Source organism: Lissotriton helveticus, chromosome 1_1 (assembly GCF_964261635.1).
Source record: "Lissotriton helveticus chromosome 1_1, aLisHel1.1, whole genome shotgun sequence".
Taxonomy (NCBI): domain Eukaryota; kingdom Metazoa; phylum Chordata; class Amphibia; order Caudata; family Salamandridae; genus Lissotriton; species Lissotriton helveticus.
Genome location: NC_136057.1, coordinates 1,496,430,589 through 1,496,444,679, shown reverse-complemented (window position 1 = coordinate 1,496,444,679; position 14,091 = coordinate 1,496,430,589). Strand labels below are relative to the sequence as shown.

The 14,091-nt window shown below is 48.4% G+C and overlaps 1 protein-coding gene across 3 annotated transcripts in view; it reads left to right on the top strand.

Annotated features, from left to right (window-relative positions):
- Positions 1–14,091, top strand: part of STX18 (syntaxin 18) — an 897,615-nt gene that overhangs the window by 844,335 nt on the left and 39,189 nt on the right. The window lies entirely within an intron of this gene.

Sequence of the window (14,091 nt, the reverse complement as noted above, 5' to 3'; positions counted from 1 at the left end):
AAATCACCTCCAGCACATCTTGATGTAGTGCTGGAACCGCAACTCTGGCAAAATAGGACCGGCTAGGAACCTTCCATTTAGGGCAGACTGTTGCCACAAACTCTAGAAAACCCACCCCTTCCACGAAAGAAAAAGGGAGAAGGTCCAGCGCTAGCATTTTAGCCAGCTTTGCGTTATACAGACGTACCGTTGGGTGGTTGCGTTCAAATGGAGCATCCGACCAAAACATGCTTCTAATGGTGGGCTGGGCCATTTTTCATGATGATGATGATGATGATGATGCAGACTTCAAACCAGTTAGGCTCATTGATGTAGTTTTTTGCATTGGTGCCTCTCCCAGACTCTTAGTGTGACTCATACATGTTGCAGGGGTAGAGGGTGTGGGCGCTACCACTGCAGTGCTGCTGCCAGGGGTACTGGGTGTACCAGAAAAAATGTCGGTCGGTTCTTCACTTCCCCCCCCTTGCACGATCAGCCCCTCGTCATCATCAGATGCAATATGAATGGATACATTTGGATTTGTACTTTTGGCTTCCCGGATCTTCCTTAGGTGCGCATCCCAAATGATAGTGTGGTGTTTTTGGAGATGGCCTCTCTGGCCTCCGGTACCATAGTTGGTACCAAGCTTACCCCGACTAACTGATGTTTTACAAATCGAACAAACGACCATGTTTTCCGCCTTTTTGTTAACACTAAAGAAGTCCCAAACTGGGGACTGGAGATGTCTGCTGGTGGTTGAGGTGCTACTTTCAATGCCAGATGAAGTGGAGGATGGGCGCGGCTGAATTTGACTCTGTTGTGCACTTACAGCGCCGCTACTTGAGGTAATGGAGGTCGAGCTGGATGGAGGTCCCTGCCGGCCCTTCTGACTAAAAAAGATGGAAGCTGTAGGTCGTGTTGGTGTTGTAGTTAACTGCGTTGGTGGTGGTACCCGTGCCACGCCATCCACATCCCGCTCCGCAGCCATTCGGGATAGGGTGAAAATATCTGTCTGCTGCATGCCCGCTGGGGCTGGAGTGACGTCTGTGATGACTGGGTCGTCGTCAGACTGTTCATCAGCAGCAGAAGACACCACTTCTTGTTCGTCGTCATCACACATAAGTCGAAGCCTTGCTGGAACCTTCCTTCTAGTCTTAGCTACCTTTGTCGGCTCATGGCGTGCCTCACTCTCAGCCTGCATTGCTGGTTTCCAATCAACATCAAGGTCATCAGAATGAAGGGGGCTTGAAGAAGAACTTGTAGTAGTAGTAGCCCTCCTTGACCTTTTTCTTGCTGGGGATCTGGAAGACAGTGGATCATCCTCAGGAGGAGTGGCTTCCTCGGATGATACCTCCGCTTGAATATCAATTTCCTGATGTGCCCCTACTTCTGGAGGAACAAACATTGTAGGCAGTTGTGCCGCTCCATGAACCTCTAGTTGCACCTCTCCATGCGCCTCTCCATGCGCCTCTCCTTGCGCCTCTCCTTGCGCATGTACTTGCGCATGTACTTGCGCTTGTACTAGTTTCACCTGTGGTTGTCGTTGCGGCTGTGGTTGTTGAACACTCGTCAGCTGAGTTACACCTGGCGTTGATTGGATGGTACTTTCTTGTGATGAGCCAACATCACTGGTCGATGGTGATTGTACAACCAAAGTGGCTGCCGCAGCAGCACTCATGGTCTTAGACCTAACTTGGCGTGGTGGCACTGAGCCCAATGAAGCGGAGGTGCTGCTTCCAGCTTGGTCCCCGGCGGACACTGCTGCTGCTGCAGGCGTAGTTTTTTTTCCCCAAAAAAAGGTGTCGGTGGGCACACCAGTCTCCTTGGTAGGTGGTGCCACTTGCTTCTCCTGTCCCGTCTTACTGGCAGTGGCAACTTTTTTCGCTGAGGCGCTACGGCCACCTTTCTTTGGGCCCATCTTCTTCAGATGTCAGAACAATAGGCCGCAGTTGCACGAGTTGCAGAGTTGTCTTGTCTGTGGCCTCACGTGACTTCACATGACGTTGTGCTGCACACACCACTGCAGGACTTCTTCCTGGCACTGGTGGTTCTCTTGTTCACCTAAAAGCAATGGAAGCCAGAGGAACATCAGGTAAACACCCCAAAAAGTCGAAAAACACACAAAAATCACTACAATCCAATGCCATCCATGCCCTCAATGATTTTTAAATTCAAGACACCCCACAGAAAGACTAGGTCCATGCACCACTGACTACCCCAGGGCATAATGGTTGAAAGAAAGGCAAACTGGGTGCAGGCCTGAGCACACTGCCTGGCTTCAAAATGGCCCCTTGTCCCCCAGCCACATGGCCAGGCCCTGCCTGGACCAGGCCTCAAAATGCCCCCCACCCACATGGCCAGGCCCCCACAACACCCCAAAAAGTAAAAAAACACAAAAATCGCCACAATCCAATGCCATCCATGCCCTCAATGATGTTTAAATTCAAGACACCCCACAGAAAGACTAGGTCCATGCACCACTGACTACCCCTGGGCATAATGGTTGAAAGCAAGGCAAACTGGGTGCAGGCCTGAGCACACTGCCTGGCTTCAAAATGGTGCCTTGTCCCCCAGCCACATGGCCAGGCCCTGCCTGGACCATGCCTCAAAATTTCCCCCACCCACATGGCCAGGTGCCAACAACACCCCAAAAAGTCAAAAAACACACAAAAATCACCACAATCCAATGCCATCCATGCCCTCAATGATGTTTAAATTCAAGACACCCCACAGAAAGACTAGGTCCATGCACCACTGACTACCCCTGGGCATAATGGTTGAAAGCAAGGCAAACTGGGTGCAGGCCTGAGCACACTGCCTGGCTTCAAAATGGCCCCTTGTCCCCCAGCCACATGGCCAGGCCCTGCCTGGACCAGGCCTCAAAATGGCCCCCACCCACATGGCCAGGCCCCAACAACACCCCAAAAAATCGAAAAACACACAAAAATCACCACAATCCAATGCCATCCATGCCCTCAATGATGTTTAAATTCAAGACACCCCACAGAAAGACTAGGTCCATGCACCTGGCATAATTGTTGAAAGCAAGGCAAACTGGGTGCAGGCCTGAGCACACTGCCTGGCTTCAAAATGGCACCTTGTCCCCCAGCCACATGGCCAGTCCCTGCCTGGACCAGGCCTCAAAATGGCCCCCACCCACATGGCCAGGCCCCAACAACACCCCAAAAATTCGAAAAACACACAAAATCACCACAATCCAATGCCATCCATGCCCTCAATGATGTTTAAATTCAAGACACCCCACAGAAAGACTAGGTCCATGCACCACTCACTACCATTGGGCCTACTGGCTAGTGAGGCTTTACAGGCACCACAAAATCCCCCAAAAAATCCACATATAGTGAGCTAAAATTCAATGACATAAATGAGATTTAAGTTCAACAAAACTCATAGAAACAGTTGTATCATGCACCCATGACTAACCCTGGGCCTACGTGATACTGTGGCTACCCACAATATAATTTTTTTTAAAGTTGTGAAAAAGTTTTTACATTGTAGTTGCAGCAACTGCAATGCCCCAAACAAACAACACCAACTTACTTGTAAAATCTCAAATGCAAAAGTGATCCAAAAACTCCAAAGTCCAAAAAGTCCTCAAATACAAATATCCAGCAGCAGCCACAAAAAGTAATCCTTCCAGCTCCAGATCCAAATAAAAAGTGTCCAGGAGATGGACAAAGCACTGGGAGGAGCCTAATGGACAGGAACAGGAAGTTGGAGTCTCTGGGGCACTTCCTTCCTCCCACCCCCCCCAAAAATGGACTCTTTCCACAAAAAAGTGCAGCCAAATCTCAATCTGAGGAGTCATTCCGATCAAAATCATGATTTTCAGAAGGTTTATGCTGCCTGCGGTGGATTTCTTGTGCAGAATTGCAATTTTTGCAATTTTGGGAAAGCGAGCTGTTCAAATCTCCCGCCGGATGTCAGCTGCGCGCCACATCTACGTGTTCGGCATTGTTTACTCCCGCGATGCGTGATCGCGGGCCCTTATGACGTACTCGCGTTCTCAAACTCTCGCTGTGCAAGATGGCGGACCGCGATGACGTAATTGCGGTCGAAAAACTCACGCAGCACACACAAACCGGGAGAAAAACAACTCGGCGGACTCAGAATCACGGTAAGTCAACGCCGCGCGCGATATTGTATTTTTCAAGCGCGACCAAACAAACAAATCTGCAGCTTGCAAATTTGTGGATTTTTTGGCAAATTCGCGTGATTCACAGACCGCAAACTTGCCAAAAATCTGCAAATTCCGCGAACGAAACGGATTTTACGCCCACGCTTAGTTTATTCCCTCATTCTTTTGCTCACTATGCCACCCCAGTTTGGACTCAGCCCTTTGCAAATCATTCTTGGGAGTAGTCCAGCCCAAATTGCCAGGGCAGGTCATCCCCTGACCGCAAACAAGCATCCTGGGACCGTTTCCGGTTATTACCCCTCATCAGCCAGGCTAGCTTGAATCCAGTGGCAGAGTGAGCAAAGCACCCACGTCTAGCTATACCCTTGGCCACTTAGAGCAAACATAGCAAACACAACAAGATGATGGACAGAGTGTGAAACTTTTCAACCACTCACCCCTAGTCACGAAATGTGGGTTTAATGCAGTGTTCTTTTGCTCACTAAGCCATCCCAGTTTGGACCCAGCCATATGCAAATCATTCTTGCCCCTGCTCCTCATGGGAGCAGTCCAGCCCGAACTGCCAGGCCAGGTCGTCCCTGGTCCGAACACGAGCATCCTGGGACCGGTTTCGTGGTATCACGCCTCATCAGTTAGGCTAGCTTGAATCCAGTGGCATAGCGAGCAAGGGCTCCACGTTTGGGCATACCCTTAGCCACTTAGGGCAAATATAGCAACCACAACAAAATGATGGACGGATTGTTTCTTTTGCTTTCTCACCCTAAGTGTGCTGGGTATGCCCAGCCGTGGGTCCCGGGCTCACTCTGCCATGGGATTCAAGCTAGACTGGCTGATGAGGGGTGATACCCAGAAACCTGTTCCAGGATGCTTGTTGCTGGCCCAGGGAGGACCTGGCTTGGCAGTTTGGGCTGGACTGTTCCCAGGAGGAGCAGGGTCAAGAGTGATTGGTATATGGCTGGGTTTAAACTGGGGTGGCATGGTAATAATCAAAAGAATGATGGAATTAACCCAGATCTCTTGACTGGGGTTGAATGTGTATTTGTTCTCTATTCTGACCATCATTTGTGTCTCTTCTGCTTTCTTGCCCTTAGTGCACCAGGTATGACCAGACGTGGGTCCCGGGCTCACTGTGCCACTATATTGAAGCTAGCCTGGCTGATAAGGGGTGATACCACGAAACTGGTCCCAGGATGCGTGTTTCTGGTCCTGGCTTGCCAGTTCAGGCTGGAATGTTCCTAAGGGGAGCAAGGTCAAGACTGATTTGCATATGATTGGGTCTAAACTGGGATGGCATGGTGAGCAAAAAAACAACGGATTTAACCTAGATCTCTTGACTGGGGGTAAATGTTTGTTTTATTTGTTCTGCATTCTGTTCATCGTTTGTGTGTCCTTTTCTACGGATGTTGAGCATTTCAGTCGCTCTTTGTGATCTTTTTTCTTCTGCCCAACTATTCACAAAACATAAAAAGGTTAAGAGGAAGAAGAAAGCAAAGGAAAAGCAAATTGGTACCTGTTTTGGTACCAATCTTTCGTTTGTATTAAATCCTGGAAGCATGCCTTATCATTACATAAGATTTCATCCACTGGCACAAATTGTTTCTCAACCTTTGGTTGGTTCTTTTTAAAAGTCAAGAACTATTTTTGATTCTGAAGACAATGTGTTTGAGGCATGTGTGCTGTAGATACACAGGCTTTGCATAATCCTGCCATCAAGTGTTGGGTATAGATGTTTGCAAGTTGTTTTTCTTCGAAGAAGTCTTTCCTAGTCACGAGATAAGGGGACTCCTTCTTTCGGTGATAGTGCTCATGGGCATCAACTCCATTGTTAGATTTTTTTTTCTGCCATCGGGTTCAGACGTTTATTGTTAGAGGGTGCAGGTCGATCATTAGAGAAGACATTGTTAGAGCTAGGAGAGTCAGACACCCCGGGGCCATGCATGATGTAATTGAACTAACCCTGGTGTCTGATAACTTAGCAGAGAACCTATTCAAGATGGAGTATAGACCAAGTCCCCCAGCTAATTCGGGCATCCAGCTGAGGAAAATTCCCCCATTACCTTTCTCACTAACAACAGCCATGCATCCAAGAGAGACTGGGAATGGGCCATATAGATCCAGGTTTAACTCCATTGATTGACTACCCCTCACCGGGACAGGAGAGCTGTCAATTGTCCAACAGGGGTCCAAGGATAGGAACCACCTAAAGACATGTAGAAGGGTAGAGGGGGCTGAACATTTAGGCTCGGTAGGCTCTCCCTTGGCAGAAGTCGATGTGGCCAGCCTAGATGGGGGGAATGAATTCGGCGTAGCCATCAAGGACCCAGCAGGAGGTTGTGACTTGCGAAGCGTATGTGGCTCAGGGGTCCAGCCTCTAGCAATCACAGCACAGGGGGTGATTCTAGCGGGGTTGGGGGTAGAATAGTCTCGTGGAATGTTGCGGGATTGGGCTCTAGAATGCACTCACCAGAATGGGCGTCCTTTATAAATGGCTTTGACGTCTGTATTTTCCAAGAGATGTGGGCCTGTGAGCCTTTGTAGGTGGAGAAGTGTGGCTCAATGGTTAGAGGGGCAGACCCTGATGCAGAAGTCTAGCCCGGGATCAGGGTTCAATTCCCCGCATCGGCGGGTCTTGGGCTCAAAAATTGCACGGACCTGATAATTCTCGCCTCGTTGCCTATTCCAATTATGGAGTCCCACTCTGCAACTCTGGGCAATAGCTTGCTTAATCTCCACAACGGCCCCCACAACGCTAAGGATGCCTGGCCTCCACCTTGGGGGTGCCCAGGAGTGGACCCCTCACAGGGAAAGCCAGGATGGGTTCCACAGCGGTATTCGTACAAGCGCCTTGAGACCCTTGCGGGTGAGTAGTGCGCTATACAAGTATCAATTTACATTTACATTTGTATCTCTTGGGTTTCCTTAATCTTTTTGTCCCGGCCGTTAAAGGCGCTAAGGGAAGACCGAAAGGGGGCCTAACAATCTGGGCTCGGCAGGCACTCTTTGAAAAGATAGTAGAGCTCCCTACAGGCAACATTGACATTCAGCTTATTAGGCTTAGTATGTCTTCGGGGGAACCCCATGACATCTATAATCTGTATAGAAGAGGTCCCGATGGGGGGAAATCCCAGGTCTTGGCTGCACTTGACCAATTGATCGGTGCCCAGTCAAGTGATAACAGCATATTAATTGCCGGGGACATGAATATGACCTTTGAGCCTCTTTCTGTAGAAGATTGGCAATCAGGAGAAGATGCAGACACTGAATGGGGGATTCCTAAGCTGGACATAAAACCTGTGAGTAGATGGTCAACAGAAGTAATACAGATGAACGCCCTATGTAGCGAAAGGGGGCTTAGAGCTTTGAACGGTAGGACACCGAGTGATGGGCAAGGGGCAAACACCTTTGATAATGGCCGTTGGCAAAGCCGGATCGACTACGTTATTTGCAGCTTAACGATCTGGCATTTGATGAAAGATATGAGGGTGGTCAGTAGACAAGAGAGCGATCACAACCCCCTTTGTATTACTCACCTCTTGTGGGGGGGGGGCCTCGAGGGGCTAAACACTATAACAGAAGCGATAGCCGAGATCGTCCCAATGAACGATATGAGGCGGGTTAAGTGGCCCCAAATTGTGGCTAACCATGAGGCGCTCCAAAGTATTAGCAAAGATCTGGATCTCACTACTTCTGCCATGGAAGCAATTTTGAAGTTGGGATCGGGGAGCATAACAGATATGGAAGAGATCACTAATCTGCACTGTGAATTTTTTAGCTCGATAAAAGGCCATTTCTACAGGGTAGTACGCTCACAGCCGGGCAAGAAAAGTCGACCACATGTAGCGGGGTGATACAATGCTACATGTAGGGTAGCTAGAACTTCTCTGGGGATGGCTATTAAGAGCAAAGACCCAGCCGCCGTTAGGGAGCAAGGCGGAAGTACAAGTCCAGTGTATCTATAGCCAAGAAGCAATGGGACGAGCAGCACTGGCAAGATCTCAAAGCTGCCAGTTCTGCTAAAGACTCCAGATTATTCTGGAACATTGTTAAGTGGGGGAAAGGGGGTCTCCCAGAACCACCCTCCAACTATGTCTCCCAGAGTAGCTGGTTGGACTACTTCGGGCCCCAATACAGGTGCCGACTGGAGGACACGAATAGGGAGTCTGTGGCCACTGCTACATTCCAAGCTCCTCCTTTTAACAACGCGGATGTAGCAGTGGCCTTGGACTCAGTTACACGGGGCAAAGCTCCAGGCCCAGACGGGGTGCCTGCGGATGTTTTTCTCCAAGAGAAATCATGCTGGGGCAAGTATATCTTGAATCTGGCTAATGAAGTAGCGCAGGGGCACCTGTACCAAAGTCTTGGCTGGGGGCGGTAATTATCCCTGTATATAAACAAGCATTTACAATGCAATGGTCTCGGCATTATTAAAGGTAGAGCTATTGGCATTGCTCATGACATTTTTTTTTATCTTAAATAAATGGCATTGTCATTTACATTGCCAATAGCTTAATCGTTAAATAAATGGCATTGTCATTTACAATGCCAATAGGTTAATCACTCGCAAATGCATGATCTATTGCATTTACACCCACACAGAGCCACACCGAGCCACACACACAAAGCCACCCACAGACACAGAGCCACCCACACAGAGCCCCACACAGACACACGCCCACACACACACATCCACAACCCCTCAGAGCCCCCCCACACACAGAGCACCACACACACACTTACTAAAAAGCACAAAGTCTTCATACAAATAAAAATATAATCATGGTACATCAGCTATGAAATAGGTTTCTTTACCTCAGTGTGTTGATTCATGCATTTTTTAAAATTCCTACAACCTACTGCCACTGTTCTGAGAAGGGCAGGACCAAATAAATGACACTATTATGAAATCATGTGATATTGTTTAGCAAGGTATTCCCAACCTGAATTATTTTGTCCACCCTAAGCGTGGAAGGGTATACTCAGACATGAGTCCCTTGCTCATTGCACCATCAGGATTCAAGCAAGCCGGGCCGAAGACGGCTGTAATGCCAGAAACCGGTCCCCGGAAGCTTGTTTCCTTCCCAGTGTAAGAATTGGCTTTTGTAGTTTGGTTTGCCCTGTTCCCATCATGCACTGGGACAGGAACAGACTAATTTGCATACAGCCAGGTTCTGAAACTGGGATGGTGCAATGAGCTAAAAAACGGTGTTGGATCTAGCCCTGATCTCTTGACTGGGTGAGAGTATTCTGCTTAATTCAGAGACTCTGTCCCTCACCACCCCTTGTTGTAAATTACTGTTCTGAGAAGGGCAGGACCAAATAAATGACACTATTATGAAATCATGTGATATTGTTTAGCAAGGTATTCCCAACCTGAACCCTGTATTTTTTTCAAAAGTAAATTGCACGTTAAAAACTAACTTCTTGCTTATTTTATGTAAAAAAAAAATTATATCAAAATATAGCAGTTTTGATGAGATTTGCGCCTCATTAAACTTATTTAACAATGGCAGAGGTATTTATTTAAGTCCTGCGGAGTGTGACGTTGCCGTCAAAGTACCACCGAGTGAAAATCCCGGACAATAGAAGCAGAAAATATAAGAACTGAAAGTTGTCCTGCAGTGAGCACTGCCACTAAAGTACTAAAAATAAACCAAGCTATGGCCATGCTTCGAATGACAAATTAAAATCTGGGACCAGGGCGACTTGCGGGATTGTCTTTCAGATGTGTAAACCATATGTATATGAAAACTTATTTTTTCCAGGAAAACGTAGCCTAAAAGCTGAAATAAATCTAGAGCCATCCACTTAAAAAAAAACTGATGTGACAAGTGGCATTTCGCAGCAAAAATCTAAATCCGAAACCATTGATCATGGGCAAGCACTGTTGATAGCTGGCACTTGCTCTGTGCTGCTACATTACATTACTTTATGTCACCTGACGTCACTGGCACCTAAAAGTCACAGAGTGACCGGGTATTAGGGTGGAGTGAACATTATTTCTGTGAAGTGCACTGAGGATGTGCTAGTTCGGTTCACACTTTCATACGAGGGGGAGGGGCGAGCCACTCCGGCCCTGCATGCAGCAGGCACCAGGCATGCTGCTGTGGCTCCAGATGGCGCCTGCCTCCGCAGCTCACCTGACACACTGGGTGGGGGTCAAACAGAAGCCATGCCTCTTCGCCGTAGGATCTTCCATCTGATGTCCACTAGGAGCTAGAGGAATGCATGTTGACAAGAGTGTATTCAGTAGATGTCAATCTAAACCATTGTTAGTCATGCAGATACGATGCCCGTGATCGCAACCCCTTTCAGAGGCCGGTCCATCACTACTCAACCGGAGTACAAAGTGTGGACAGAGCTATTCCAAACCACGTAAATGCTTGTAGTAAGGGGCAAGACCCAACGGAAGTATATCCGGTACACAACACGCAGCAACCACATATATCCACAAACTCCGCAATGGCTCTTGATTTCATAAAGTTGACATGTTCGATAATATTACATGTGTCCAATAAAGTAAGCTGTGTCCCTTACACGCCCCGAGTCTGGCAAAACTCATAATATCCCTGTGCCTTAAAAAAACACAACCTTGCCTTGTAATGCAACTGGTGCTCATGTAAAGCGGTCCAATACCGTCAGATCAAGTTTGCGGTGTATTAAACTGCAAAAAGAACAATACTTCAGGGACACACAGCCCCCAAGATTTTTTTAAACGAGGCAAGCCACTAAAAATGGTAGAATAAACGTAGGAGCGCGCTTTCCTGATTGAGTAGCCTGCACCAAAGCTCCCAACTCCACGCGTGCAGGCAGGCGCACAGTGTGATTCCAGATTCCATTCCAGAAGCTTCTTTGTACAGCATAAACGATCAAAAACTGAACACACATTTAATTATTTCGTTGTAGGCAGCGCATAGTTTGGCGGACTCAGGCAAGTTCATACAGGGGTGGAGGAGGGGCCGTGATGTCCACAAGTAGCCTCACACAAAGAAAGAGGTGCCATGTCTGAAGAAATCGGTGGGGGTCTGATGAGCACAGCCTCTGGGGGGACAAGCTTTGATAAGAGCAACCATATCCTTGGCGAAGGGCAGGTTCTAAATAAAGGGTACTCACCACACGCCCCCAGCGATTCCGACTTGAGCGAAACCTTCCGTGGGGCGGGACTTCCGGCTTTGAAAGCCCGTGCTCGCGCCCACGGAGAGAAGCAGTGCTGGTGACGCAGGGCTCCCATGCCCGAGGGAGAGCCCCGCAGTGGCGGCTGAAGTCCGGAGTGGCGGTAAGTGGGGGGGAGGGGGAGGAGCGCTCGGTGCACTTGTGTGTGTGTGTGCGTGTGTGTGTATGCGACGGCGGGGGTGGGTTCTCTGTATGTGTGGGTGCGTGCGTGCATGGGCGCTCGTGTGTGTGTGGGTGTGTGTCAATTGAGCGCTCATACTTGTGCGCGTGCTTACAGGTGCAAAGCCATAAAGTCTGATTTCCACTGAATTATTACAAATACAATAAACGATCAGTCTAAAATATAAGGAATTGTTTTCAGATTTACATTCGAAGCCAGACCATAAGAAATCTAAAGGCTTCTCAGTTCAGGAAAGTGCCAAGCTCTACATTGCAAAAATACCTTATAATACTAAACGTGCGGTATAAACAAAAACGAAGGAGTTAAATGTCAATTATATTTTGTGGGCTGGAATATTTCACGCCATGCGGTGAAATACATTTTGAAATAATATAAACTTAGGAATAGAGTTTGCCATTACATTAAGCAAGTCAGCATGATGGGGTCAAATGCTGACTCTGGAGTTCAGCAGCTAAATCCGTCAGGTTTTTTCATGGTCAAGGAACCATTCCTAGCTACAAAACAACTTACTCCAGAGTTTTTATGGGCGGCAAGCTTTCTTACTGACGAGTTGGCATGGTATCTCGTTGGGTGCAAGGTGGTAGGTAGAGGCCTCTCCTCCAACCAAAATGCTTGATCCCCTACCCAGTGCCCTCCTACCCAAGAGGTTTGTAGCCCTGATGTGGTGATTCTACTATCTCACTAGGAGTTGAGTGGATTGGGTTTCGAACGGCTCCTTTGCACTTTGATCATAGTCCTGCAGAACTGAGATATCGGGGGGGGGCGCTCGGTGCACGTGTGTGTGTGTGTGTGTGCGCGCGTGTGTGTGTATACGGCGGGGGTGGGTTCTCTGTATGTGTAAGTGCGTGCGTGCATGGGCGCTCGTGTGTGTGTGTGTGTGTGTCAATTGAGCGCTCGTACTTGTGCGCGTGCCAGTTTCAAATCGCCTCCAAGGAGATGCGCGCGGCCAGGATTGTCTCCTGGAAAGCAGACACGGCGACAAAAGGTTCTCGGCGAGAACGCGCTTCCACGCGCTTAGCCGAGACCTAAAAAGGGGACAAAACCTCACCAGGGAACTACAAGCCCATCAGCTTTATAGACACAGTACAGAAGGTCGTAGGCAAAATGACTCTGGCAAAAATCATGACCTTGGAGGAAGAAAATAATGTTCTATCTTCTTATCAAGCAGGTTTTCGTAAATTGACCAGCACGACAGACTAGATTTTTCAGTTTACGCTGCTGCACTGGAAGACAGTGCAGTTGGCGAAGGGCAGTCTTTACGCTGCCTTTATTGATTTACGTGCAGCTTTCGACCTAGTCCCTCGCTCCATGCTTTGGAAAGTCCTAGCTGAGATGGGCATGCCACTTGAAACTCTATCGCTAGTGATGAGACTGCATGAGTCAAACTCCGCAAAGATCCAGTGGGGGAGACATGGGCAAGTAACTGATGAGTTCCCGGTAGAACGGGGGTTACGCCAAGGCTGTGCCATGGCCCCGATGCTTTTCTCCCTTTACATTAACGGAGTAGTGGAGCGTATGTTATCTGCCTCTGTAGATGCTCCAACTTTGGATGGTGTGAAAACGCCAATCCTATTATTTGCAGACGACACGCTCATACTATCCAAACCCCCCAGCGGCCTGCAGCGTGCCTTGAATATCTTCGAGGGTTTTTGCACTGACCATGGGCTTGAAGTAAATGTAGCCAAAACGAAGCTCATGACATTTAATCCCCATTCCAGCTTCAGAGGGAACTTCTTCATGGATGGCCAAAAGGGAGAAATGGTTTCGGACTTTGTTTATCTGGGTATCCACATAGCTAAGGGCGCAAAGTGGGGAAAACACACAGAAATAGCGGCTCCTAAATTCCGCCAAAACACTGGTGTTATAAGTGCTGAACACAAAAGGTCTTTGACCAAACCTATTGCGCCAGCACTTCAAGTATATGAGGCCAAAGCCATTAGCTCGGCGCTTTATGGCGCAGAGCTCTGGGGCTATGGCAATCTAGCACCACTAACGCTCGCCGAGAACAAATTCCTTCGAAACCTTATCGGCCTCCCTAAAAGTACACCCATGAAGCCTCTGCGTTGTGAGTTGGGTAGGAAAGCCATTTCAGATGTGGCTAGATTAAGACCCATTTTATATTGGCGGCGTATCTGGGTCACCCCCGAACTCGCTCATTACGCAAGGGGCTTTCTGGATGTAATTAACTGTGACAAGTTCCATAAGATAGATTGGCTAGGGGACGTGTGTAGAATGCTAAGGACTCTAGGCATGAACGAGTTATGGGAGAAACCAGAGAAGGCCCAGTTCCCGACAAAAGCAATCATAAAATCAAAGTATTGGGAAATGGTTGAACGCCGGAACTGGAACGATGCAGATCCTTCTACCCTGGAGGGACTATTTCTGGAAGTAAAAGCTTCCCCTTCCCTTGAGCCCTATTGGGACATTATAACCAAACCTCAGGACAGGAAGCTATACTTCCAGCTTAGAGTGGGGTCTCTCCCAATTAGATCACTAACCGGAAGATGGGTAGAGGGTAATTCTTATGTCTGCCCAGCCTGTACAACCAGTACTGAGACCATTGCCCACTTACTCTTTGTGTGCGGGGCTTACTCAGTCCCTT